This window comes from Pelobates fuscus, chromosome 3 (genome assembly GCF_036172605.1).
Source record: "Pelobates fuscus isolate aPelFus1 chromosome 3, aPelFus1.pri, whole genome shotgun sequence".
Lineage (NCBI taxonomy): Eukaryota > Metazoa > Chordata > Amphibia > Anura > Pelobatidae > Pelobates > Pelobates fuscus.
In genome coordinates this window covers 232,721,299-232,742,681 of record NC_086319.1, presented here as the reverse complement: position 1 = coordinate 232,742,681, position 21,383 = coordinate 232,721,299, and the positions used below count along the sequence as shown (strand labels likewise).

The following is a 21,383-nucleotide window of genomic DNA, read 5'->3' as shown; positions in this document are numbered from 1 at the left end:
AACTGAACTCCAGTCCTGCCGTGATCAATGCATACTGACACTCCTATGACTACCCTAGCAAACGCCAGCCTGGTACTGTTCCCATATTTCATGTATCTAAAAATGCGTGCTGTTTTTCTCATTATGTTTGCTAGATAACCGTATTTGTGAATCAATATCTTACATATGTAACCTATCCATGATATCTTGCTGCACGTCAAAAATAAAGAATTTAAAAAAAATAAAAAATAAAAAAAAGTTGGCAGACATTTTGCAACTTCAGGAATAAAAGTTAGAAAAACTAAGGCAGCTTTCCTAAAACAATTTAAAAAGTTTCCAAGTAAAGGCTTGGACTGTGGATACACAAAATATCTCCACAAAATACGCTCTGCCTTCTATGGCACTGCTGATCAAATCTTGGCATTGTATTATGATTGGAGGATGGGTTCAGATCGAGGGATCATTGTTCTAATCAGTATACACAATATAATCCCTAGAACCACTACATGCGTAACTGTTAATTATCTTACAGGGATATTCACTAAGGACCAGATATGGTTCAGAGTGACAACATGAGGTTAAATTAACTGAATATTCATCTTTATTTACAATTATATTCACTAGAAGTAAATTCAACTGAAATGTGATTATTTTAATTGGTTCAGTTTTGAATGTTCAGAATAATTAATCAGATTTCTTGTGATCTCACTGGCTGATTCCAAGCCAAGTACCAGCCAATCTGATTTCAACAAATAGAAAATACTGTGTATAAATGAATATGGAGAATCAATGAATGTTAAGAACCATTTGTTTGTTTGAAGATTCATCAAAGCTCGTGAAAAGGTTAGAGGAATAATCTAATTCAGATAGTATATCTTTATAAATTTTGTTTTCGTTGATTGTGTATTTTTATTCCGATTGTTACTTTCTTGTTAGATTCCTAAGAGCAATTATGTTTTGAAACATTTACTACATTTCATCTTGAATTGCAGCCAAGTTATGTGAGCATTGGACTGTTTTCTGTATAACCTAATTTCAGATTATATGTGCGAGGTTTTACTAAAACTTATTTGGTAAATGTACGTGGTTGTTTCATCTTCTAAGGATGCCTGCAGGGAGCCTCTATGAAATCTTACTTTTTTGCCACTTGTTTTTTCTTTTTCTTTCTTTCTTTTCTTTCTTTATTTTTTGACAATCTGTTTTTTTTTAATAAAGTTTCAAGCACAGGATTTTCAATGGGAAGGACAAGGAAGTAGGTACAATTTCCCACAATCATATTATATTATAATTCACAAAATCATAACATTTGGTATAAGTACACTTTCGAGATTTATGTATCTGGTAAGGAGTGAGCACTTTGAAATAACCAAACTGCCCTTGTGTTGCCTCTCTGGTTGGGTGTAAAGAGAGGTAATTGTCATTTTCATTAGACATTTCTTTATGTTGAACGTGATCTGCGTTGTTTATGTGGGGGGATGAGGGTGAGGTTACAAGAAGAGAATAAATATAATGGCGGATCGGGCTAAAGTCAAGGATGTGAGGTAGCAGATAGAGGTAAAAGAAAAGTAAAAAAAGAGAGGTGCAATTAAAGAAGATGTTGAATTTATTTTAGGGAAAGAAGAGATAAGTTAATGGGACTCTATTAGCAATCTGTAGACACCCGGTTAAGCCCATCCAGTCTGAATATATACTCAATCCAGGGGAGCCATGTTGTGTAATATTTTTAAGTCCTGTTTTGTAGGGAAGCCATCGGTGCTTCCATTTGTCATGTGTCCTCTACACTGGTAAGTCACTGAGTGTCAGTGCACACCTTTGCTGCCAGAGGACTGGGATAAAAAATTAAGCCACATTTAGCAGGTGTTTAGTTAGAGATATTTTGTATTGTGATATTGGCATTGAAGTGTGGTGGAGCTACATTTCTGCTGGTTGCAGCACTGTTATGTCACTCACTATCTGTTTCATAGTTGAATGTATTGATTTTCAATAGGCGGCTATAACTGGACATAGACACCAAATGTGAAACAAAGAACCCACTTCCTATCCGCACCTCCAACACAGACCTGAGATTTCGTTATTGAATTTGTGCAATAGTTGGAGGGTGCGATACCAAAAAGTTAATAGATTGTAATTGGTTTCCTGTATGGTGGAGTTGATGGAAGCTTTATGAGTTAACTGATAAATCTTTGACCATTGTTTCTCTGTAAGAACATGTCCCAGACCAGCCTCCCACCTGGTGATGAATGTAGGAGTCACAGAGACTACTGGTGTGAGGAGCAACTGGAACAAGACTGAGATACTCCGGGATAGTCTTTCCCAAGCATATCAGTAGAGTTCAAAGTTATAGTGCTGTTGGTGGAGATTAATTTAGGGGAACAGTGATTTGTAAAAGTTAGCAATTTGGAAGTAGTGGAGCCTATCTATCCCTGTTAAAGAATCTTTATCCTTTAGGTCCGAAAGGGGACTAACTTTGAGTCCAGAAATCATACCAAAAATCCCTTACCAAAAAAGGCTAGACTCAGATGATGGGTGCCCGTGGGGAAGTCAGGGTTGTGAGTTAGCAGCATGGGTGCTGGAATGGAAGTACAATTGTGTTAACAGTTAATGCAAACCCTAAGGGTAGTGTTGATGTACGGGCATTGGAGAGGGTTTGGGATCTGGGTTCTATGTAGGTGGTAGGTGATTCCTCCGAATTTGTAAGTGCCACTTTAATCCTTAAATGAGCTGCGGAGCACAAGTATAGGGCTGCTATCCATTTGCAAAAACCCTCTCCGAAGCCCATCTAACTAAGTGTGGAAAACATAATAATACAGTCCACCAGGTTAAATGAATTTTCTGTAATGACTTCTCCTCTGTCTGTTGAGGGGAGAAGGAGAGGGCTCTGCAGTTGTGAGGCCCTGTGTATCAGATTATAAATTGGTTGGTTTTTAGTCATTATTGATGGGTATAACATTAGTATGTAGTTTTGGTAATACCAGTTGGAATAGCATAGAGAATCCAGTAGTCTGAACACTAAATCAGTGATAAAATTGGCAATAACATATGGTAAATGATGAATTAAGAATCTAAAATATGGCATGGAAAATGTAGTGAAATACATTGGATAGATTATGAAAATGTTATGAAATATGACAAGGGGAATGAAATGTGACACATGAGGTATGCACGAGAGAATAATAAAATTGGAGGTAATAGCAAATAAGGTATATAGAAAGAGTGGAATATCCTGAGAAGATAATTAATTAAAATGTCACTTTTAATAATATCCTATTAAAAAGTCCCAGAATGTGGACTTAATAACACTACAAACTAATATAAAAAAAAAAATCTAAAAAGTAATCAGTCATGATAACTGACTGGAGCAGGACTCAATCTGTCCACTGATTCTTTGTAAGGACTCAATAAGATAGAGCCAAAATGTATCCTAAGTGGTTGGTAATAACCAAAACAAATAATGTTTGACTCAATAGGGCAACTACCAATTATACAATTTCCATGTTTCATGAGGTATCTCTAAAGTTGTAAAACTTTCAGTATTGTTGCAAAAGATTGCTGTGTAACGTATGTTAATTTTTGCCTGCTACAATACACTGAATAATGTCTGTTAATAGCAGTAAGCTTTCCTTAGACTAATTTTTACTTAATTCTAAATTGTATCCGTTTGTATGCAGTGTCAACTATCACTGTAGCAATCCCATCAGTATAGGGGATACTAGTGAAGTCAAATACAAAAGGTTTTAACCTTTTGTTGGTCGAGATTGACGCTTGTCTGTAAATGTGAGATTTCTTAGTACACCGTGTAGTTCTAGGCAATGACAAACAGGTAAGGTATGTAGGGGAGATATTGGTGTCTGGCTATAGCTCAGAGGATCGTGGGACTAAGTACAACATTCCCTACTGTGCCTTCGAGGGCACCCCTTATCCACAGTAAAAAGCTCACCCTAGTAAAAATCCACCTCCCCCAGATTCAAGCTAAGTTATAAAATCAGCAATTATCTATAGAATCGGCCAAAAATAAAAAAAAGAACAGGATTCTTGTATATTCACTGGTAGCTGGAGATGAATTGTGGTAATAGATCTCTGGTAGCACAAGTTGCCCTGGTTTCCCTGACGCGCTTTTCGCTTGTCAGCTCATCAGAGAGGAACCGGACACAATGTTTTGCTGGTTTAAAAAAGAGGTGCTTTGATTTGATTGGAACTGGTCTGTTTGAATTATCCAATATGATGTTAGTACAGCCTAGCTGTGTGACGTTACTAATTGGGGAAAAAGCTTAACCCCTAACGTTAATATGCTTGGAAGCTTTGTGAATTTGAGCAGGGACATTGCTTTTTTTTATAGCCAAGGGGAAAAAGACCAAAAGGAAGAGATTTAAATTCGGTAGTTGACTTATGATAAAATTGAATGTCAGTTTAACCCCATAAGGACCAAACTTCTGGAATAAAAGGGAATCATGACATGTCACACATGTCATGTGTCCATAAGGGGTTAAAGCAAAAAGTATTGCAAATATGAACGCATATAATGATCTCCATATAGAAATGTTGCATATTCATATTAGTCAATTCTATTTTTAATGTATCCGTTTGTTTGGTCATTTTTCATGAAAATAAAGGGGTATGTATACAACTGATAGTTTTGAACACTTTAAGGGCTAATTTGATAACTATACTGTCATAATAAATTTGCATATTAATATTGATTAAGATATTTACAGTGTTTACAGTGTTTTTTTGGTGAGAATACGTTTATTAGCCGATTTAATAGTTGTAGATACACATAGGGAATTGAGATTATCATCTGCAATAGGATGATACTACGGCCATCATAACTGTTTTGTAAATACAATTAAAGGGTCGCGTGTGTGTTGATGAATCAAAACAAAAATGAAGAGATTTAAATTCAGTAGTTTACTTGCAATAACATTGGATATCAGTTAGAACAAAATATATAGCAAATATAAACATATCTATTGTCCCTCCAAAATTACTGCATATTAGGCTGTCTGGCCATTTTCATGTGTCCATTTGTTTAGTATTTGTTATGAAGACAAAGAGGGATATATAGAAAAACTGATGATATTTTAACACTTTGGGGGCTGTTTTGATAGAATTACAGATTCATATTAATTGAAATATTTACAGTATTTACAGTTGTTTTGTGTAATGTGAACCCACTTAGTAGCTGGTTTAATGGCTGTGGATACCCATGTGAAAATAAGGATATCTTCAGTCATAGGATGATAATTATGGTCCTCATCTCATTTTATACATTCAATTAGAGGGTCACTTTTCTTATTCTATGTGCAATTTAGATGTTAAAATATGACACTATGACGACAGCCATTAACTCCTGCTTTTTATGATGATTTGAGGAGGGAAAAGTCAGCCCATATATAAATTAATGGGTCAGACTTCCGCTATAACTGTAGTTAAGGGTAAGGATGATCCAACATCTGATTGTAAAAAAGGCAGGAGCATACGTTAATTGTTAATTGAAGAGATGACTTCTATCCATGAATGACAGGGGTAAAGTTGAACTCTTCGTTTAGGCCTTGAAGTGCCAGTGTTTGGAGCACATAGATCCATTTAGATTCCTGTCTAAGTAGTTTCAGATTGAAATTGCCCTTTCTGGAATTGAGAGTAATCAGTTCAAAAGCCTGAAACTTGAGGTGAGAGGCATCACTATTATGAATTTTTCTGATGTGATTAGCCACTGGAGTTGTTATGTTCAGGTTGGTCACAGTATTGACGTGCTGTAAAAGACGTCGTCTAAACTGTTGATACGTCTTCCCCACATATTGTAGTCCACAACTGCAGGTAATAACATAGACAATTTTGGTAGAGGCGCAGTTTACAAATTGCTTTATGTAGAATTGTTATTTTTTTGTGTACATTCTACAATTTTTGAGGGTTTTACAAAGTCACAGGCCTTACAGTGGCCACATCTATATACTCCTTTGATAGTAGTGAGCCATGTTTTTTGAGTCGACTCTGGTTCCAGGTGACTATGTACAAGGATGTCCTTTTAATTTCTGGACCTACGGGCTGTGATGCTGGGAAACTGTGTAAGATGGTTTGCTAGATCACCATCGTGTCTCAGAATTGGCCAGTGATCTGAATAAATTTTTTGATTGGATCCCATAGCTGATCAAAGGTGCCAATGCAGCATATAGGTTGTTTTTCCAATTGTGGTTTTGTGGTCCTTAGAGATGTTGCTCTCTCCATGGAGGCCGCCCGTTGATATGCCCTTTTTAGTACTTTATTGGGATACCCTTGAGATTTAAAACGTTTTTGCAATTCTTTTGCTTCTCTTTAAAAAGATTCTTCATTAGAGCAGTTTCTCCTTGTTCTTAAATATTGGCCGTACAGTATATCTGCTTTTTTTTTTGTAGGGGTGATGACTTTCCCAATGAAGTTGATTATCGGTAGAGGTCATTTTCCTGAATAGTTCTGTGTCTACTTTTCCATCTAAATTAAGATGGATCCTGAGGTCCAGGGACTCTAGTTCTTTAACACCAATGACTTGCGCCAATGTTAATAGGATGTCGTTGTAATTCAGAATCTGTACAAATTCTTTAAACATATTTGTTGGGCCCGTCCAGAATAATAGGACATTGTCAAAATACCTGTACAAGTGTTGTACAAATTGCCCATACTGTGTAGCTAAGACCTGAGTTAAGATTGTCTCTTCCCACCAACACAAATATAGGTTGGCATAGCTTGAGGCACAAGCTGTGCCCATGGCTGTGCCTTTGATTTGTAGATAATGGTTCCCGTTAAAAACAAAACAATAATGCATTAGTACAAACTGGAGTAATTCCAGTATGAACATTTTTTGAGGAGTTGAAAATATCTCAGATTTGTTCAAAAAATACATGATAGCTTTCAACCCCATTTGGTGAGGGATATTGTTATAAAGGGATACCACATCTAGGTTTGCCAATAGGGTATAGAGTGGTACTGTGAGGTCTTCCAACAACAGTAGGGTCTGTTTGGTGTCCTGTATGTACGAGACTAAGTTCTAGTGCTTGATTGAGAACTTGTTTCAATTCTTCCAAATATTTTATGGTTAGATCTTTAGGTAATTTTTCATAGAAGGAAGAATCTTTAAGATGATCCATGCACATTGAGATATACATGTCCCGATTTACGAGGACAGTGTTTCCCCCTTTATCTGAAGGTTTTATAACAAGATTTTTATTGATACTTAGTTATCATACTTTGTTCCTTTTGGGATAGATTGTGTTTTTGTATAGGGAAAATTGGTAGTTTTTTGATCTTATCTGTGGTCTTTTGGACAAAAAGATCCACATTAGTAACTTCCTTAAAATTAGGGGTATACCAACTAGGAGGTTTAAGGTCAGTAAGATGTAAAATATTCTCTGTTTAAACAATAATTGTATCAAAGTTTGTAAATGGGGATGATCTTCGGTGGAAATACCTATTTCTTTGCATAATTTATGCTCTCTACGTTTATGTATAGAGCATAATGCATGTTTCCTCCCAAATAGGTTGGTGTCTTTAACCCAATCAAATCTATAAGCCCCTGGGGTAGGGACAAATGATAGGCCTTTCATCAGAAGTGAAATGTGGTCGTTCGTTAGTATGAAGTTTGACAGATTAATTATTTTGTTGTCCTCGTTTTGAATGTTTGTAGTATTTATTGTCTTTTGTTGATCCTTTCTGGTTTGTAACCCCACTTTCTTCTGTCTCTCAAGCGGCCTCTCTGCAGGGGAGGTCATTCCTGGTCTAAAAAAGTTGTAGCGCAGGTAGTGGGGGGTAAGGTTTCTAAAAATTATACCGATTTGTCCTGACCATGTAGGATTCCCTTGGAGCTCTGTCGGGAACGTGATAAAGATCGAGACCCCTTTCTGTTAGTGATATAATTTGAATCAGATTTGGATCCGTCTGTGTTTCTATTCTTAGAATTTTGTCTCCTGTCAAAGCGTCTTTTTTACATGAGAAATATTGCCTTCCTTGAAGCCATTATAGGTGTCAACATCTGTGAGCATCTCAATTTGTGTCAACCTTTCATAAAGTCAGTTTGTTATAGTGTACCAGCTGTAAATGAATTGTCATATTGAACAATGACAACGGACTATTCAAGTCTAAAAGAGGCTAAACTATAGGCATCAAGGAGTGGAGTCTACCATCCAACCAATTTCATGAGACACAATGTTCCTCAATTGAAAATAGGTGACAGGTAATCTGTTTAATTCTTAGTTCCAAAACGGAATAAATGATGTGCCTGTATTTAAATGGACCCCTTAGTAACTATAGCTACTTCATTTAACTGGATTGGTTATAAAGCCTGCCATCCCCTGGCATATTCCCTATATTCAGCATTAAACCATTTTAAAGCATCTTACCCCTGGCCACACAAAGCATACTGAAGAATGGCTAAGGCTGATAATACACACTTTCTTCTAGCTATACCAATTTATACCAACGTTTTAGGCTGAAAACAGTCAATTGACACACTCAGCTACCTCATTAGTCTGAGCAGTACAGAAGGGGAGAGCTGATGGGGGCTCCCATTTGGCATTGACATTTTTTTTTTAGTGCTGAATAGGAGAGCAGTGCCAGAGGACTTCAGGCACTATAACCACTTCATTGAATTGAAGTAGGGACAACATTCTCTGCCTGAGTAAATGTATATTAAAAATAAATGTCATATCTTTGATAACAGGACCTAAAATGTTGACACCAGAGACTGATAATTAGTCTGTAAAAGCATTTCCAAAAGTGTAATGGATACTTGTAATGGATAGCGAGATACTGTGAACATGTCAGTATCTCTTGCTTATGCAGTGACATTTTGTCTTATAATTAAATAGGCAAATTGCCATTCTATTTTAGATTTGCTCGTAGTTATCCAAGCAATTTAAATATGATCGTTAAAACATAGTTTCTGGATCTTATATGAATTGCTTTAATTCTAGCTTCCAGCATAAAAGGAACACTATATGCACCCAGACCACTTTATCTTAATAAAATGATCTAGTTCCACCTGCAATATATATTTATTTTTAATTATTTGTTGTTTTAATATTAAATAAATTGTTCATCTAGACATCTAGTACTCTTTGTGTCTGGCTTGATTTCCAGTTCCAGGAGCTACCTAACAGAGAGGTGCCCCCACACGTTGACAATAAGCCTCTCAACCTCAGAGCCAGAGATTTACAAGGTGAGCTTAATACTATAAACCTGTTAAGTGACTTGGATCTGTACATATTACACTATTGGTATATGTTTCCCTTTTGTATTTGAGACCTGCATTTAATCAGAGGAATGTGTGATGCTCCCTACAAAGCATAAAGGTGCAATCTACTGGGCCGGTACTGACAGGCTTTTGTCCATGTAAGTGTTTTTCAATATCATCATCATGTCACTAAGTATTTTAGCAATTATCATCTGCACTATATATTTATTCTTTTTTTTTATGTCATATTGGTGTATTTCCTACCCATGCATTATAAGGTTAAGCAAGATTTCATTTTTATTGTTTTTAAAGCGCTCCACTACCATGAATTTTAATCACTTATATGTTTTTACTTTTTTTGGTGTGGGGTATAAAATATTCCCACACAAGTGTTTTAGAGCGCTTTTAGAGCGCTTATTTAAAGCGATCTATTGCATTAAAAAAAAATTCCACTTGATACCTTATTATTATACAGTGAGGGTTTTTCGGATCTCCTAGTTCCTTAGCGTGGGAGAGATAATAAAACCTCGATAGTGTAAAACCTTTTATATTATTAATTGTGTATAAAAAAATACAATGTAACACAAGGTAATACACCTAGATCTGGTTCAGTTTGCTGCAGGATCCGTTCAGGTCATGTGAAGTAACCAATAGAGGAAGACAAACCAGCAGTGATAAAACATGTTTCCCTTGCTGTGCCAGTGTTGAAGTGGGAAATAGCCTGGGCCATTGATTCTAATGTGACACTACCTGTAGCTTAATTCTATATGTAGCTGTTACTGCTAGGAGCACCAGAGAAAACTTTGAGTTGGAGATAGGAGGTTGTCACTTGGATTGGCAGGCATTTGGTCATTCATCCTAGTGCAAGACTGTTTCCCCAAAATACAGCTTTTTTTTGGTTAACTGTTTAAAGGAAAGAAATCCTGCTTATTTTATTTTTTTTTTTTTTTTTTACTAATGTAAAGTTGTGTTAGTTTACATTATACACAATCATTTCTATACCTTGCCTAATTTATTGTAATTAGAAAAAGAAACCCACCATCTTAAATGTAACATTCTACCCCAAGGCCAACATTAAAGGAGGGTAGGAAAAGGGGTATTGTAAACCAGTAAACCATCAGCAGTAGTGTCAAGGTTTCTGAGAGTTTGAACACCTTCGCCATGAAGACGGCTGATACCTGATAGCTCCACCACCATCACAACCACCACTACCTCCACCACTATTATTTGTAGTAATCACAGCTTCAGGATAGTGGTATTAGGAGAAGGTTCATTACAACTGATTTAATACATTTCTCATTTCCACTGTTTTACTTTATTTTAAAAATGTCCTACTATTGTTATCCACATATTTCTCAGTCTGGATATCTCACTATTTTCCGATATCTCTACCAGCCCTTTTTTTCCTCTTTATTAGTTTACCTTAACAGATTTTACCAACTCTCTGTTGGCTAGTGTAAGGTGCTTTAATTCATAGAGGACATAGCCTTTCAAGTTGGATTATATGTGTCACTGAGCTGGCAGGTTGGCAGATCGGTAATATGAAAATGTAAACGATATCAACTCGGTTGTTTTTCTGTCTGAGATATACTGATTGAAACTCTATGGATGTCAGATCTTCCTATTGTAGTAATAGCAAGAATCAAAGCATCCATCTCCCTTTCAGTGAAAGGGCATTTTTAGCTTTGCTCATCTGATGTAAAAGCTAGAAGGACAGACTAATACAACTATTCATTTACCCTCCTCCCACCATAACCACTCTTGTAACAGAATACGAGGATGCCGTAGCAAGGTACATTCATTATTTTTGAGAAACACAATGACATTTTGTTAGTAGCTGCAGATATCATTGCATGTAATGATGCGAATCCTACTTTGATAATATTGAATATTGAGGGTTATAAAATAAGGAAATAGTACAGCTAAACAATCTTTGTCTGCTTTGCTAAAATGAAATCCCACAAAACAGATAAACAGAATTATTTTTAGAGTTTAATGTTACTGCTAATGAGACCTGCTATAAAAATATAGTTGCTTCTAGCAACTCTTTTGGCGATATCTATAATGAATACCACATGATCAGCCACATCAAGTACAACTGTGACGATGAAGTATATGTTTTGTTTATTTGGATAGGCTCTCATGAACCTCTTGAAGCTATTCACGTATGTAATAGTTTGCATCTTATTTGCTGTTAAATAACCTTTTGTATTTAATTTTGTAAAAGAGCTTCAGACCATGTTGGTACTATATAAATGATGATAATAATTACAATATTATTTCAAAGTAATAGATACCTATATTCTATGAAAAAAAATATATATTTTGCTAACTGCATAGCAGTTCTCCATTTGATTGCTTTGGGGAAAATGCCTATCAATAATCACAGTTATGCTTACTTAGTATAACAGCATCTCGCAATACATCAGTTCACTGTGGTGAGTTGAGGAATATCTTGGGAAATAAAGTTCGAAATTTCCTAATTCATGACAATTGGAGATTCCATTCTAACATTGCAATTTTGGTCTTAATTTCATGTCAGTTTTAAGCTCACTTGTGTTGTTTAGCTAATAAATCCTTGTTTTGCAATCTTAGCAAAAGGAGACAATCACCAACCCATGCTTAGGTACAGAATGCTAATGAGATGGCCCAGTTTTTAGTGCTCCAACTTTTCCAACTGCATTAATTTAAATGGAATATGTTAGACTCCTGCCAAAGTCAGTTTTGAATTCATCATTCCAAGGCTGATATAATTTGAACTATTACGTTTGACAATCATGATATCTATACTAAAAGAATATTCTTGAAATCTAGTAACAGTAAAGATGTCCTTTCTCATTTTTATTAATATATTATAATTCTTACTATATTCCAAGCTAAGATTTAATGCATATATTAAGTCGACAGAAATCTACTTATAAGAAAGAAAGATGTAAGAACAAGATAGCCTATTTTTCTGGTTCCAGTTCAAGTAAAGCAAATACTGTGTAGGTTCTCTGAATATAACAAGTTAAATGATCTGCAAGAAGGTGAGGTGAGTAAATCACAACATTATGCACACTTATACAAGTGAGTACCAAATGCTCAAAATAGCCTGATGCTGAAACTGGGTTTACCCTTTGGGTACCAGACAAGCAAGTACTACAGTTGTACTTATGATGCTTAATATTTTTTATAATGTTTAAAAAGAATGTGGAAGTTAATTTTATCAGTACCAGAATCTTAAACAGCCTGCCATTGATAGGTACTTGAATTCATTTCTGTAATTATTCCTCATAGGACAACATATTCAAAACTAGGATGATTGTATTAATTAAGTGTTGAGTTGAGTCTATAACATAATCTGTATGAAGTGCCATAAACATGATTAAGGAATAAATAAGTAAAGTAGTGCTTCAGTTTATGGAATGGAAGGCCATCTGAATACCTGTCATAAAGCCTTCAACAGATTGACTTATTGGGTCAAGCTTGTACAGACTGAGTTTACTGACTTATTTTAGTCATCATGATTTTATATCATTGCATAACCTGCATGATTTTATATGTGTCTGTCATAGTCTGGTTCTCTTCTTCTGCTTATTGTCTCCCAAGAGTGTCTACTGACAATCAGAATGGAGACTGAGAGGTCAGGTCGTATGCGCCACAAGTCTTCTCAGACAGACAATGGAATTTGTGATGCTGCAATATGAATACATTAAACCTCTCAGTCAATGCTTCTACCTGTAATATTTTGTACAGTAAGACAGAAAAAAAAATGTTTTTAGGTGGTGTTAATACAAGCCAGTTTAAAAAACACTTGCACACACGTACACACACACACACACACACACACCTACATAAAACAATACTAAAGATACTGCAGCACCAAGTATTCTGGAAGTACCTAAACCTTTCAGTCTAATATGTATGTATTCCCAGGAAAGTCTTGCCAGTGGGGTTATTTGTCTGTCAGATCACTCTGATTGCCTGACTTCCTGTAGCTCATATTTGTATTTCCGGTTTAGCAGTATTAGACTCCAATGATTCTCTTTGGGTTTGGTCCAAAACATTATCCTAAAATATTTTTTCATGTACAGACTGAACTTCATGGCTTTCTCACTTGGATTACAAACTTTTTTCATTCTCCATCATCTCGGATTGATTCCCTAGCATCTTTTCTGATTTATCATATAGAAATAGAGTCTTGGGATTTACCCTGAAAGCTTTACTGGTTAAAAAAACTTAGCTTTAATTACACAAAATATTCCAAACCTTTACTAATTCAACTCTGTTATATTATTGCATTATTCTGCATCAGAATTGGCTTACCGATAACATGTTTTCTATTTGTATACCTTACTCGGTACTCAGTGACCCTTGGACCAGCTGGCAGAGGATTTGGTTTCTCGCTCTCTGGTTTATATTCACACATTAAAGTTAAAGAGGAATCATCACTTCTCTTAAAATTAAACCATTAAATAAAATATTTGTATATGTGATGTATATCAGAAGTGTATTGATATAGCAATAGAAATTACGTAAAACCACTTTACAACGAATTAGACAAACCTAGCATGAATATAGTGAAAATCTGGGCATACATTTATATGAAAAACACTTTAGGCACATAATTAATTTATGGAAAGGCTAAAACGTGAAAAAATAAAATAGAAGATGTAAAATAACATAAATGTATAGCTAAAATGGTTGACTTAATCTACAAAAGGGGATCTAAGATATTGTATTTAGAGATGTCCCGAACAGTTCGCCGGGAACTGTTCGCCAGCGAACAGAGCTTGTTCGCGGTCACCGCGGCGGGCGAACATATGCGATGTTCGGTCCGCCCCCTATTCGTCATGGAGGTGGGAGGGCCTGGGAGGCAGGGTCTGCTGCTGATTGGCTGGAATGTGTCTGCTGACTGTGAGATACAGGGTCAAAGTTTACTCAATGATGACGAATAGGGGGCGGACCGAACATCGCATATGTTCGCCCGCCGCGGCGACCGCGAACAATCTATGTATTACATTGTATTACAATGTACAGGCATATCTAAGTTCTGAGGTTTCATCTGGAGAACAGTTCATCCCATACACAGTGTAAATAACAGAATTACAAAAGGGAAATCTCATTTTTGACAAAGGAGAGAGATATTTGCAAGATGCCTGTAAATTTAAAGAGGTCATGCCATCTACATTCAAACTACCTGTAACCTATAGCATGTTACTGTTTGGCTTTCAATCAGCAATTTTGAAATATTTGGCCTAAAAGTTGGGAACAATTTTACCTCAACATAACAAATTTCCCATTCTTGAACTTAACTCCCTTTCACTCACTCTTTCGGTTAAATTTCCCTGAACCAATCACCTTTTTCCAAAGGTACGAAGTTGCCACATGGGGGAAATAACATCAATCTTGTGACGTGAACGAAAAACATCTGCTCTCAGTTGCATGCAGATCTAAAGAGCAGAACTGAATGGCTTTGGATTTAATTTTGGCGTTAAACTGTTCATTAACAGCTGGCTCCAGGGACCTCTTGGCACCATAACAACTTCATTCTGATAAAGTAGTTATTGTGTCTGGAGGTTCCCTTTAATCTAATAGGCATGCCTTAACTATATAGGTTATTTTAATTTGTAAACACAATTATGTTTTTATTAAACTAGAAATCCAATTTTTTTTAAAAAACTGCCTATGGATATTTTGGTGTCTGCAGAGGTAATTTCCTAAATAAATGCTAAATAATACTTTGCTGCGACCATAGTGCCATCTCATTTGGGGAGATTTATCAAAGTGTATATTTAATGTGTATATTATATTAATGATATATTTTAGTTAATTCATTTGCTAATTGGACCTTATGATGCTTTTGGAGTAGAGAATATAATATTATACACTTTCATGTGATAGGGGTCAAAAGCTGCCGCTTCTGTGCTGTCTCTGTGCTATATACATATTTTTCTACATGGCTAGCTGCTCCCAACAAAGCTTCACCAGACAGACAGCTATCAAGCAGAGGGGCCCTGCAGTGTTGAAACGTATGACAAAAAAAGGGATACAGATTTTTTTAAAATTTATTTTGACATAGAATAGGCAATTGCTGGAGTATTTTAATTTATTTTTGTTTTCTCATATTTTAAGATGACCTTTTCCCACCCAGAAAAATAATTTTAGTGGCCCTGCATAATTTTATATATTTTTCCCAATAAAAACTGGTGGGGTACTGTCCCATGTGTCCATATAGATGAGCCTCCACTGCTGCTTTACAGGGAGATTGCCCCACGTTTAGTACTGCGCACCATTTTTCAGAACATTATACTTCAAAATATTTATAGTGCCCCATATTGAACACAGCCAGGCCAAGGTTTATTAAAGTGCTTTTTATTAACGGCAATCTAAAAACATTGATATTGTTAAACTTGTCTAATGTGTTCTATTTCTCTGTTTCATTGCATCATTGGAAATTGTGAGATAACATAGAAAATATCCTGTAGTGGGGATTTCAGAACCTACATTTTCCATACTGAGCTGTTAATTACTCACCACCATTTTTGTGTGGAAGCAATTACCTTGAACACTCATATTTAGAAATTCACATTTTCCAAATGTCTCATACTAACCCCTATACATTGTTACATTTATAATCAAATTTCTCCATGTATTGTCCAATATATTTGTCCCATGTATGCTCACAGTGCCTTGTTATATACTGATCCATATGTTGCCATAAATGCTGATCCAGTTGCTGCTCCCGTGCTGTATTTTGCAACTTTCTTAAAAAGGGACCCATACTCTCTTGGGTTAATCTTGGATAGCAAATAGCACAATCGCTATCCTCTCCCATACCCTTTAGTAATTTTATAGGTCAAACTTTACGGTAGCAAGGGAGCAAGGCACTAGACATAGTGAGTATATTTGAGTGATTTATTGTAGACTGCAACTGCATCCTATGAAGCAATTTATTTTAAAAATGTTTAGTATTAAAGGGACCTTGCACTGCCTAAAAAAATAATTTAAAAAATCCCTGTTCAGTTGATACCCCAATAAAAACATAAATGCGTCTTATTATGTATTTTTCCATTAGAGATAAATCTAATAAACTAAAAACTAAAAAGTCTAAAAACTTGCAAAAGCTGCAGAGCTCTTGTCTGAAACTTTTGCAAACCCTTCTCTTATAGCCCAGCTCGGACTTTCTGTGTCTGTCCGATCAAAAACTTCCTGATGCAGATCAATGAGAGGTCTATGCAAGGCAGCTCTGAGCTATTGCCTGCCTCTTGAGTTTAGATCCACTTAGCTAAACAACCAGGAAGTAACAGGACCGATTGTCTGATTGACAGCCGGCAGGAGCTGTGTAATAAGGGTATCTATAAAAGTAGCCATTTCTTTGAAATCTAAAGTTTTGTAAAATTATAAAAAAGACACACTCTTCACAGTTAACACAGTTTTTATTAGATTTGTGGAAGTCGAAAAGACAATGATAGGTGCATATTTCCGCAAATTTTGTTTATGGAAGATAAAGTAAGAAGAATTAACCAATAGAGGGAAAAAAGGAAAAGTAGTAGAAAATTAAATTTACTAGCTATATACTATATAGAGATTTTTTTTTTACTTCTTCTGCTACTGTTTATTTCCCCTCTGTTGGTCACTGAATAACTTAGCAGGGTTATGCACTATAGTGAGAATTCAAAGTGACTGGAAAAGTTATCAAACTCGGTAATGCTTCCAGTTCAGCTACTTTGGCCTTAAATTTTAAATTCAGATTGAATTCCTCTTGGATTCTCATTTAAGTTAACAACCCTATAAGTGACTGTCCCCTAAACATGAATCTTTTTATTTTGCCATCACTTAACTCTTTTTTTTGGCTCTATTGATGTAACTCCAAGCATGAAACAAACAAAACTGTTCATCCATTGTTTTGGTTGTTCCATGATATGTCCATATGGCGCGTCCAAGTTATGGAATTCAGACAACAGGATGCTCAACCAAAATTCTGCCGAATTGTAATGCATTTAAAATAGAATGCACAAGCATACTTTTTAAATAGCTGATTTTGTCATACCAAAATTATAAATCTGCTGTTTTATGGTGCTGTTATATGCAAGCTAATTATCCCAGTTTCCAAATAAGTAATATGCTATTTTTAAAAACAATTATTACTTGGTACTGAAGTGCTTTAATCCAAACATTTTTTTTATGCCACACTCTGTCTGTTGGTGTTTGGTAAGTATCCAAAAACCATGTTTATCTACATCAAGAAAAAACAAGCTACTATGGTGGTAAATAAAACAAATGGGGAATAAAATGCCTTTAAATGGTGACCGCAGTTCTATCTTACGCCATGATCAAAACAATATTATTAAACGAGTTCTAATATTTCTGCCCCCAAAGGCATTACCATTTTCAGAAAGCAGAATGCTACTCTGGGTCTTTGAATACTCCACTGGTTTCATTATTATTTTAATAACAGACAAAATATGGCATGCCCAAGGGATAGAATCCAGCTGTCAGTTCCTAAAAATTATGCTCAGCAACAAATAATTTATCTCTGGTAATATCCATGGCTTGCTACTAATAAATATTGCTGGGCTAGATACCTTGTAATATTTATTTCAAACTGCAAGGTCTCATAAAAATACCCATCAGTGTGCTTTAATCACAATAATCCAAAGCCTTTAATCGCTTCACAGTGATATGGAACTTATAATACTTATATATTCTAAATACATTATACTCTCATTAAAACAATACAATATACTGCTTTAAATTACCCTGCTTAGTAAAGAACACGCTTAACAAGTGACAGCTCTTGTGGTGATAAATTACCTGTTTTGGCACAAACATAGAAGACTATGGCTTAATATTTTAGACCTTTGTGTTAAACATGCCTTTTACTTCCAAGGGCAGTTCATGTTAAAGAAAGAGAAAGGGAATTAACATATCTAGTAGCTGTCACTCACTCCACCTTCAGGCATATCTCTATTCTGATTTTCTGTTTCTACTTTGTCTAAGCATGGAATGCCTCTGGGGAATTGGTCCCACCAACACTGATGGGACTAAGTTCATATTGGTGTTCCTACAAGAGTGACCGTGCACATTTGACTTTTAATCCCTGAGCAATTTACTTTATTTGGGACATGATCTGCAAGACACATGTGAGAACAATTTTCATATCACCCCCTTACCTAGCCAGCAGTGTCATTGTGTACATGTCAAATCCTAACACAGGTAAAGGAATTGTATCTACATCATGTAGTCATCTGATTTGAACAATGCAGCACATTTGTCTTTGTTAATCAGATGGTTAATTTTACATCCCAAAATCTGTGCATGACCATATCTGACTGTATTATTACTACATTTTTCATTTACAATATATTGAACAGAGACCAGAAAAAATAAATGAATTTTTCTTGCTGTCTTAAACATGGCATTGATCATTTACAATGTCTGAGCACACTTTGCACTGTTTAATAGGCAGACTGCATTAAATATAGCAACATAGGGATTTGGATGAAATCAATATGCTTTAAGATCCCACAGATCCCACACAAAGAAAAGAATCAGAACATTAGCCAAGAAGGCAGTGCTGTGTGAGGATAGTCACCCCAAACGGTCCCTCACACGAAGGGTTAAACCTGAACTTTAATGGATTTGCCTAAAGCCCGTAGCTGTCATTCAGTGTACTAGCATGTTATTGGCATTTTCTTTTCGAGTTATGCAGGATTGAGGTCCCTTTTGGGACCAGGAGGAAATTCAGGCAAGAAAGAAGGTTCACAGCTTCCCCGGAGCATGTCAGATACAAAGTAATTAGACTGCTTACCTTGTAGGAGCGTCACCTGGAGCACATGCCACAGACAGTATAATCCAAACCATGCAGGGGATGATCAAATGGATATCAATTTCACACATACACTTAGACTGGACCAGACAGAGCCCATTGGAAGACTTTCTTATTACTTTCATTGCATTTGTTCAGCAGGTCCTTTCTCAGTGCCTGGATTCCTGGAACGTTACTTCTTCTCCTTAACTACCATTGATCTTTCTCATTCGGATTTTTTTTTGTTTGAGATTTTTTTTTTTGTAAGAACATTTCCCATCCTTTGTTCCCTTTTCTTCCCCATTTCATTCAAGCTATTTTTTGTTTGTCCATTGAGATTGATCCAACTTCTTTTAATTAGAGAGGTACTGCAGAGCATTAAAGGGAATTGACACTGATCTTTGTCTTCTAGAAATATGACAAAGAAACCCTTTTTTTAACTTTGAAGATTTTTTTTTGCTTCTGGCATCCCCTTTCAAGGCTGCTGGACAATTAGTCTTTGGAGTGGCCTCCTGTTCCCATGCTGTGACTTAATGAGAGGACACACTTTCTGCTCTCACAACAGCTTACTTACTTTGAATGGTGCAGAAGAGGACTGATGGTTATTGCACTAACAGCTCCAAAGCACCAAGGATGCTCTCCCCAGCAGCATATCTGCTGCTCTACACAGTAACAAGCCAGATCTTAGCATCACCTTCTTTCCCTAGCAAACACTGAACAAACCCACTCTGACGTCACATGCCACTCACAGAGCTCCCTGTGTGAAGCTATGATACGGTGTCTGGGCACAAAAGACAAATTCTGCTTATTTAATTATTCAAATCAGCACATGACTTTATTACTTTTTCACACATCCTCTCTACTTACTGCAAAGTGTGAGCAGCAGATTTGTATAGAGCAATTTGAGATCTTTCATTCCATTCTATCTAATCTGTCTGTCTGTCTGTCTGTCTGTCTGTCTTGAAATTGTTGGGTGGAGTTGCAGGTATATATTTACCCTAATGTTTAAAAAAAATAAAAATAAAAAAAAAGCTTGTCAAATGTCAATATGATAGACATTCTTTATACTGCATTAAAACTTACCTGAGTCTTATTATTATTATTGCCATTTATATAGCGCCAACAGATTCCGCAGCACTTTATAATATTATGAGGGGGGGGGGGGGAGGGGGGGACAATTACAAGAAAATGTACAGGAATGTATATGTGTAATTTCATGTTATTGTTTTTTCACAGTTAAATTCAAATATGTAATGTATGTATATCTGGTGTATTTTATGTTTATGTTTTGTATTTAAGTTCAGAGATAGGCATCTGTAGTAAAATACACATCACATAATGCAGAGTTTGTGGCTGAGTATATTGGGAGTTAAAGTTCACAGCATTAAAACTAAACAGCATGGCTTAGTTACATTAATATATCTGTTATCTTTCTTTTTAACAGTATCTGTAGGGAATTTTCAGAAAAAGAAAGCCTTGTAGAATCTAGCTGGCAAGTCTGTGTTCTCTTTTAGCAATGTTTTTTCTTTCAGAAGTGCAAGGAAAGGATCCTTTATTCCTGTTTTTTTTTTTTTTTTTTCATTTTAATCATCTTTAATTGTATGGATATACCACACACGGAATACAGTCCCATAAAATGTACAATTGACTTTGCACAAAGACGTGCTTTCCTATTTTAATTAAGGGGAAAAAAAGTGATAAACACGGTGCACACAGGATGTTTGCATGAAGATATGTTGAATATGTATGCATTCATAAATTGTATATGTGTAATATATAAAGCAATACAAAATGAGGATTGCAATACAAAAGACAATACTATGAAAATAGTGAAATTAATAAAAATGACACAATTTCAAAACACTTACGTTACCTTTTTATTTAGACCCCAACAATGTTTTCTCTTTTTTTTTTTTTTTTAAATCCAAACATTTGATGTATTGGTAGAACATTGTGGGGTAAATTTTGTGCATAGACAATTAGAATTACATTTATGTAAATGTACATGTTTTTACTTTTTTATTTACATCATTTATAAACCTGTTGGGGAACTATAGATATGCTTGACTTCACAATTTTTGCAACGTATAAGGTTAAGTCTGGAAAAAGAAAAGCAAGGAATACGTTTTTTGAGTGCTACAAAACAATTTAACCTGGTTTAATATCTTGATTCTGGATATTTGTAGGCTTTTGGTTGTTGAAAAGAAATGACCTAAAATGCCACTGGAATGTGAACATGATGTACATAACAGGAAGACATGTTTGTTTCCCTGTAGGAAGAAAACCTGTACTGGAATTAACGGAACTGGAGTCTGTAACTGAGGAGTCCTAGCATGGGAAACAAGGTGGTAATCTCTTTTAAACTTTCATTTTTGCTTGCAAAAAGGGGTGGGCAAAATGGAACCTATAGTC

The 21,383-nt window shown here is 35.7% G+C and overlaps 1 protein-coding gene across 1 annotated transcript in view; it reads right to left on the bottom strand.

Moving 5' to 3' along the window:
* GRM3 (glutamate metabotropic receptor 3) overlaps nucleotides 1-19,617 on the bottom strand; it is a 322,057-nt gene extending 302,440 nt beyond the window's left edge. The window contains exon 1 of the mRNA XM_063448195.1: nucleotides 18,975-19,617. The gene's annotated coding sequence lies outside the window, so the exon portion shown is untranslated. The remainder of the gene's footprint in view (nucleotides 1-18,974) is intronic.
* Nucleotides 19,618-21,383: the final 1,766 nt, after the last annotated feature.